This window comes from Falco peregrinus, chromosome 1 (assembly GCF_023634155.1).
Source record: "Falco peregrinus isolate bFalPer1 chromosome 1, bFalPer1.pri, whole genome shotgun sequence".
Lineage (NCBI taxonomy): Eukaryota > Metazoa > Chordata > Aves > Falconiformes > Falconidae > Falco > Falco peregrinus.
In genome coordinates this window covers 57,662,757-57,669,469 of record NC_073721.1, presented here as the reverse complement: position 1 = coordinate 57,669,469, position 6,713 = coordinate 57,662,757, and the positions used below count along the sequence as shown (strand labels likewise).

At 45.7% G+C, this 6,713-nt stretch overlaps 1 non-coding gene across 1 annotated transcript; it reads left to right on the top strand.

The window, feature by feature from the left end:
* Window positions 1–655: 655 nt before the first annotated feature.
* Window positions 656–740, top strand: LOC129783697 (small nucleolar RNA SNORD45). The gene has a single exon (XR_008745518.1). It is a non-coding gene; the product is annotated as a small nucleolar RNA SNORD45 (small nucleolar RNA).
* Window positions 741–6,713: the final 5,973 nt, after the last annotated feature.

Sequence of the window (6,713 nt, the reverse complement as noted above, 5' to 3'; positions counted from 1 at the left end):
TCTGGAGGCGGGGAGCACCTCAGGAAAGTCTGTGTCCAAAGAGGCACTTACTACTGTGGAATTCCTGACTCCCCCCAGGCATGGGAATCTCCCAAGCCAACACCACAACTGACCTTTTCTTGGTGTTTTTTAAAGGTGATGCCATGAAAGGATGGGGTAAGAAAACCTGATGCCCTAAGCGTGTCATTTCCAGAGAAACATGTTGCTTATACGCCTTCATCTGGGAGGAGGACAGGTGAGTACATTGTGTTGACTTGTTTCAGCACAGCTGTGCTTTTATTAAGAGGAATAACCTTCTTTTTCTTGTTAAGAGTTAGGGGTTGCTTTTTCTGAGAATTCTGCCCGTCTGTTCAACAATCGCTGATCTGTTGCGTGCTTTTCCCTCGAAAAGGACCCTGTCTCAGTCTTGTTTATTCACCATTGCTCGCTCTGTTGTAGAAAAAATTTCTCACCATAAGGCTACAGCGCTTCCAAACGGCAGCTTGGTGGTCTGCATAATGTATCTGTAGTCCCCTCTCAAGGAATGCGTTAATGGTGTTACGAATTATAAATCCATAAAAAATTAAAAAGTAAAAAATTAAAAGCTTCCTGCCATAGGAAGACAGTGTGTTGGGTTTGAAACCTTTGGGTAGGACAGAAGGAGGTTGCCACCCTGGGTCAGTGGTGAGTGCTGGCATGTATCGTCTGATCTAGAGCTGATGTCTGTCACCACTTTAGCTCTAGAATTACTCTGAGACGCAGGGAACTCCAGTTCCCTTCAGCTGCAGCCTTGGAGCTTTTCCAAGCAGTGGGATGAAATTCCTGTCACAAGCTGTAACCCAGCTTAAGGAGAAGGGGGCACAGTTTGAGTTTTCTTCCACGTAGGCATCAGGGAGGTACAGTTCTGAGCTTGATACTGCTACTAGGAGATGCTTTCAAGTGAACTGAGTGTGGCTCTGGCGACCCAAAGCTGGACAGGGTTGGCAAATGGTCATGTAGAGGTTTGGTGGTAAACTTGACCAGCCTGTCTTAACAAGCAGGCATGTTCTTTGTTTGCAAGCACTGTTTAGTCCTGCCTAGGCATCCCGAAAGTTTGAAGGGCTGTGGTCACATCATCCCTTGGTCACACACAATGAACAGTTGCCTGTGCAGAGTTGCTTTTTAAGGAGCATGCTTGGTTATATTTTCTCTGTTTGGCTTTGCATTTGGGAAATAATGTAACAGTTACAGCTCAACTGAAGGAGCACGATACCTGACGTGGCAGAGAAGGAGGTGTGTTTTACTAATTTTTTGGTGTGCATCAGTTTGACCCCAAAATGACATTGTGTCAAAGCTTGTGGCCAGGTTCCGCTGTAGATGTTGACTTGGGGTATGAATGGCTCCAGGTGTGCTTTAGGAGAGCTCTGTTGGTGTAGATGTGCTGAGCAATTGCTCTGCTGTGTGTGCAGCTGTTCTGGTTTGGCTTGCGGGTGTGAGCATGCAAAAGAAAACTCGCAAGTGTGGTCAGCCTTGCTAGAAAGTCAGAACGGTTTCTACTGCTGAGAGCCTCCTGAACATTTCAGGCTGGCCAAGTGTTGTGCCCCGGTGTTTCTGAAAGTCCACAGCTCTGCAGTTCTCTAGGAGGGTGATGCCAAAACGGCACAGAGTAACTGCTCAGAGATGAATTTTGTCTTTAAGCAGCAAAGGTATTTATTTCGTGCAATGCTGGGGAGCTAGCTGGTTCGCACCAGACAAACTAGCCCCAAAGTTTTCAGTGAAAGGTCAGGTAATTTATACAGTTTTCACGAGAGGTTACAACATCTTTACATACATATTCATTTGATTTCATCATCTAATCATCATATTCATAATAGATGGGGTTTAGGCGGAGCTTGAGGTGGAGTCTTCTAGAATTGTCTTTTGGGGAGACTTTTGGGTGGTCGTTCCGTTCTTTGGCTGGAGCTTGCCTCCTGACTCATGGCCTTCTCATCTCCTTCAAATGCCCACCTTATCTTTATTTATGACTGCTAGATTGCTCAGAGTACATTTCTCCTGTCTCTTACTTCAGTAGCATCAGCGGAACAGAACAGGCCGTGCCGTCTCTGTTACATCTCAACATAAACAGAGCATCCCCCAGAGCATGGTACCAAACTCATCCCAAATAATCTTTCAAGACTTTGCTCTGTTTCATTCCCCCCTTTTCTTAGGACTTGGGAAGTCTTTTGTCAAGTTCTGAAGACAAAGGGTTTTGGTAGACATGCATCATTGATCACATTATTTGTGTTCTTCTGACTATGATACTTAGTTTATACCACAGACAGACGTTTAAGAGAGATAACAGGATCATTCCTTCCAACATGACTTAACATGGGATGTATTAAATAGTAGAATACTTGTGTTGCTTTGGGGGAATGGCCTGCAAAGGTGTCCCACCAGTGATGTTCTCCAACTTGTTCTGCATCGGCTAAAGATGGATTTTATATTTTCAGAGTCACGTTTCTCCTGTCGAAGCATGTGTTGGGCCGTTCTGTTTATTTCTTGGACCAGTCTTTCTATGTTGGGGTGTCTAAGCATTGCTTTGAAGAGGCTAATGTTCATGCCTATTTGTAATTTAGGTATATCATGATACAGGGTATAATCAGTTCCAATTAACTGTCTGGTAGTTACAGGAACAACATAATCAAAGTCATAGCCTACAATTCTAGTAAAATTACACATACAAAATTTAGTACCATTTGCCATTTCATGACAATTATCAATACTCTTGTTACCAGAAGAAGTTGTAACACATGTTCATCCATTTCCTACATAACATACTTGTGGCTGGGCTTTAATATGTGGAAACCTTTCAAAAGCACGCATAGCCTTTTTGATATCTAAACACAGATCTTCATTCTCTATTACTGCGTTTTCACAGATGTATCCCAGTTGTTCCCTGGGGATATATACTTCCATGTTCATTGACTGCCACTTGCCTTTGGTCTGACCATAACTTGCCCAAACATTATGGCCTAGGGGTCTGACAGTGACTTTCTACGTGTATGGCTCCTAGTGTCGCAACGGGAAAGATTGCCTGTTCTTTTGCTGCACTAATTGGGAGCACATATGCTTCAGTTTGCTCCTGTTGTGGGTTGTAGGTGAAGTTTACTAGTTGTCACCAAGCCTGGTGATGTTTTTCAAACTGAGTGGTGAGGCTGGTTTTGCCTATTATTTCCCTTATTTCTTGAGATAGTATTCCTGATGTTCCTTCCCTTAACATTCCTGCGGCTACGGATTGTACCCACTGCTGAGTATTGGATAGCAAGTGCAACCTTTTTTGCTAATGCCCCCAGTCTGATGAGATTACTGCTGGAACCCCAAATCATGGTACTATTTCTTATAATAGTGCTTTGGTTACTACTTTAGCTTTATTGGTTCAGCAAGGGTGTGTTTCTGGCCACCCTAAAAAGGCATCCGTCATGACCAGCAGGTATCAAGACCCCCCTTTTCTTGGGAGTTCTGAGAAATCAGTTTGTCACTGTTGCCCTGGATAATTTCCTTCTCCAATTGTCCCCATTTGATTCATGTTCTCGCTACAATTTTGTCAGTCTAAATATTTATACTATGAGTCAGTGCCCCAATGGGTCTTATGATATTCTTCCTTCCTGGGTGACCCTCTTATAACAGCGGGGGCCATTCCTCACATCAAGGTCTGGCATGGCACATGTTCCCACCACTCGGCACCTACTGGCTTGCAGCCGAAAGCAGAATTTAAGATTCTTCTTGGTGGCCAACACAGAGGCCAACCCAGTCTTGCCCTTGACTAACGGTAGGAGGCACCTGACCAACCTTATTCCTTGTACTTCGTTGTCAATGCAGAGTTTCATCTGCGCACCCCATAACAGGTCGCTGCCATGGCAAAACACACAGATTTACATTGGTAGTAGAACTACTACACAGTGCGTTTTATTTCAGTTTTTGTGCCAATATCCCCCACAGCCCTGCTGACCAAGGGATATTGTTTTACCCAAACTGGGCAGGCCCCCCTTTTCATTTCTGCTGTAACAGGTAAAGCATTTTTCGCCTTACCTGGAATTTACTCCCAGATATACCTGGTTAAAGATTTTGGTGAAATGGCATTCTGATTTTTTTTTTTTTCTTAATTTGTACTTCAGAGGTTTCACAATGCTTTTTCCTGGCGGCCAGTAGCTCCCACAACTGTAACAAATTCTTTTCTCGCTGAAGTTTAACACCAAATAAGTTGGTTTTGTATTCACTAAAAATCCCACCTCCTTTTTCTCTAGTCCCCAGCTTTAATTTAACCAGTGGATCCGCTAGGGCGGATTCCCCAGGCCTCTCAGTCTGGTTCTGATGCAGTCACTGGAACCCCCTGATGGTTCTTCAGCTTTGGGCAATCTGGCTGCCTGTGCCCACTTCCCTACGATGTGCCCACTGATCCGGGCCCGCAGGGCTGGGTTCGCTCTTTCACCTCTGCCAGGCATCCCTCCTCTGCCTCTGCCTCTGCCTCGTCTTCTCACCTTAGTCCCTCGCCAGTTTTCACTTTTCCCGAAGCCGCCGCCGTAGCTGTGACTACAGCACGACCCAGCTTTTCTTCTCTGACCTGCTGTGCACGTCCGTGCTGCTTCTGTCAGCTTCTCTACATGGCGATTACCCAGTAACAATCAACTCAACCCTTTTTCTACTCCTGTTGGGTCATCCTGCTAGTCTTTCACAACCAACTTCCAAGCATCTAAATCTCCCATCACAGATTCGCCTTTATTCCCGCCCGCCCCCCCGCCCCCACTGCGTGCCCTGAAGGGGCCAGTTCCCGGGTCCGTCGTGCTGCAAATGCTGCGGCCCTTGGGGTGACATTGTCAGGTCCTTCAGCTCTGGTGTCAGCAACAGCGACCCCCGCCTCCTAGCACTGGAAGGATTTGGGGCAGGAGAGCGCTCCTCGCTCTGCAGCAGGTACAAGTGCCTGCCTCTGCAACAGCACCTCTGCTTTAACCGTTTCGAACCCTGAACGCAAATCTGCTCCGTGCTGCTTTAAGTCTGTGTCCTTACCTGTGGTGCCTTTGCCAGCAACCAGCAAACAGCCTGCCATGCATCCAGCCTGGCTCAGCCGCACCTCGCAGCGGTGTGGGGGTTTGTGCAAACTCACCCCAAGACTTTAACCCTTCCCTGGGGTCCTTGACTCCCCCTGCCTCAGGTCCTACATTAGTGCAAGTTTTTATCTCCCAATACGCTTCACCCCAGGAGGAGCCTCAGCCTGAGGCTCTGTCTTTGCAAAACACAGCAATCCTATATTACACAAAAAACTTCAACAAGAACATCTTTCTAGTTTAGGTCTCAGTTTTTCCTTGTCCTTTTCTAGAGCCAAAGTCAAAGGATCAGGTGGTGCTATATTAATCCCACGCTCCTTCTGCCACACTCTGTATGGCTTCTCAATGTGAAAAACAAATCTGCATGCGTCGTCCCATTTCCCTTGTCATCTTAAAAATAACATTAACTGTAGCGAGGTGTTACAATTTCCTGATCTTCTAAGATATATAAAGGCCACCATTGATTATAATATTTTATCAATGTTTGCTTGATGTGTGGAATCAGACTCCACAGACTGTAAAGTAGGTTTGTTTATTCAGCGCTGGGCAGCACCAGGGGTAGTCCCACCAAAGCCGTGTGCGCCAGGGGCAACAACTTGTCTCAATTTATATAATCAAATGTTGCATATACATAAGATTTCCAAATATACCTATACATATTCATAACCTAGCCCTGCTTCATATTAAAATTAGTTCCAAGAAGTCATTTCCATATGTCCCTTCCAACTGCGTTTGCGTAGTGCCTCTTGCTGGTCATGGGGGTCATGGGGATGAAGGCTTGGTAGTCTTCCTCACTCTGAACCTTCTCTCTTTGCCAGACTCAGTTGCTCCTTGGTCTTTGTCCAGACTATAGAGTTGGTTTTAGCTAGTTCTCATCACAAACTGTCCTTCAGGAGGAGCTGTAGACTCCTTGCTTCAGTTAATTTACACAATAGTTAGTAAAACAAAGCATTATTTATCAACAACAATCTAGGTAATCGTTAAGCAATTAGACCTACTAAAACTTCTTTAACCCTTTCCCTCACACTCCCACCCTGTGGTCCTCCTGTATTCTTCCAGTGAGCCAAAATACAACCCAAAGGGCTCATGTTCACTGTTTCCCCACTCTGTTGACCTCCCATTTCACCTTTATGCAATACAGTAAATAATAAAAATTATCACAAGTTGCAGGTTTCAGCACTTGCTTTGTAGCTGAGCTATGTCTCAGTTGCACAAAACACTCGCTCAAAAGGGCCTGTTACACACTCACTCTGCTACTCGGATAGATAGCAACAATACCATTTTATGACGGACATTCCAACCTCAAACACCGTTATGCCACCCCAGAACGTCAAATACCAACAAGAGGTCTCAACTAATACACGGTACCGAATTTTACAACAGATGACAAAATGGCCAAAAGACATTCTTGAAGAGAACCCAAATTGGCCAAAACACACCACTAGGGAGAAAACCTGTTACCCCTCGAGAGGCCCCTTCCCGCTACTGCAGCGAGGAGAGCACCCAAATTCCCACCCCCAGCCTTTCCAGGGGCAAGCACCAGTGCTCTTTACCTCACGTAGGACGTCTCCTCATAACTTACAGGTATCCCCAACCCAACTGCAACATACCTGGTCCACCGATGATGGTCCCTGTCTGTCCTCGCAGTCATCTAGGTGAGTAGGGGAGTCCTCC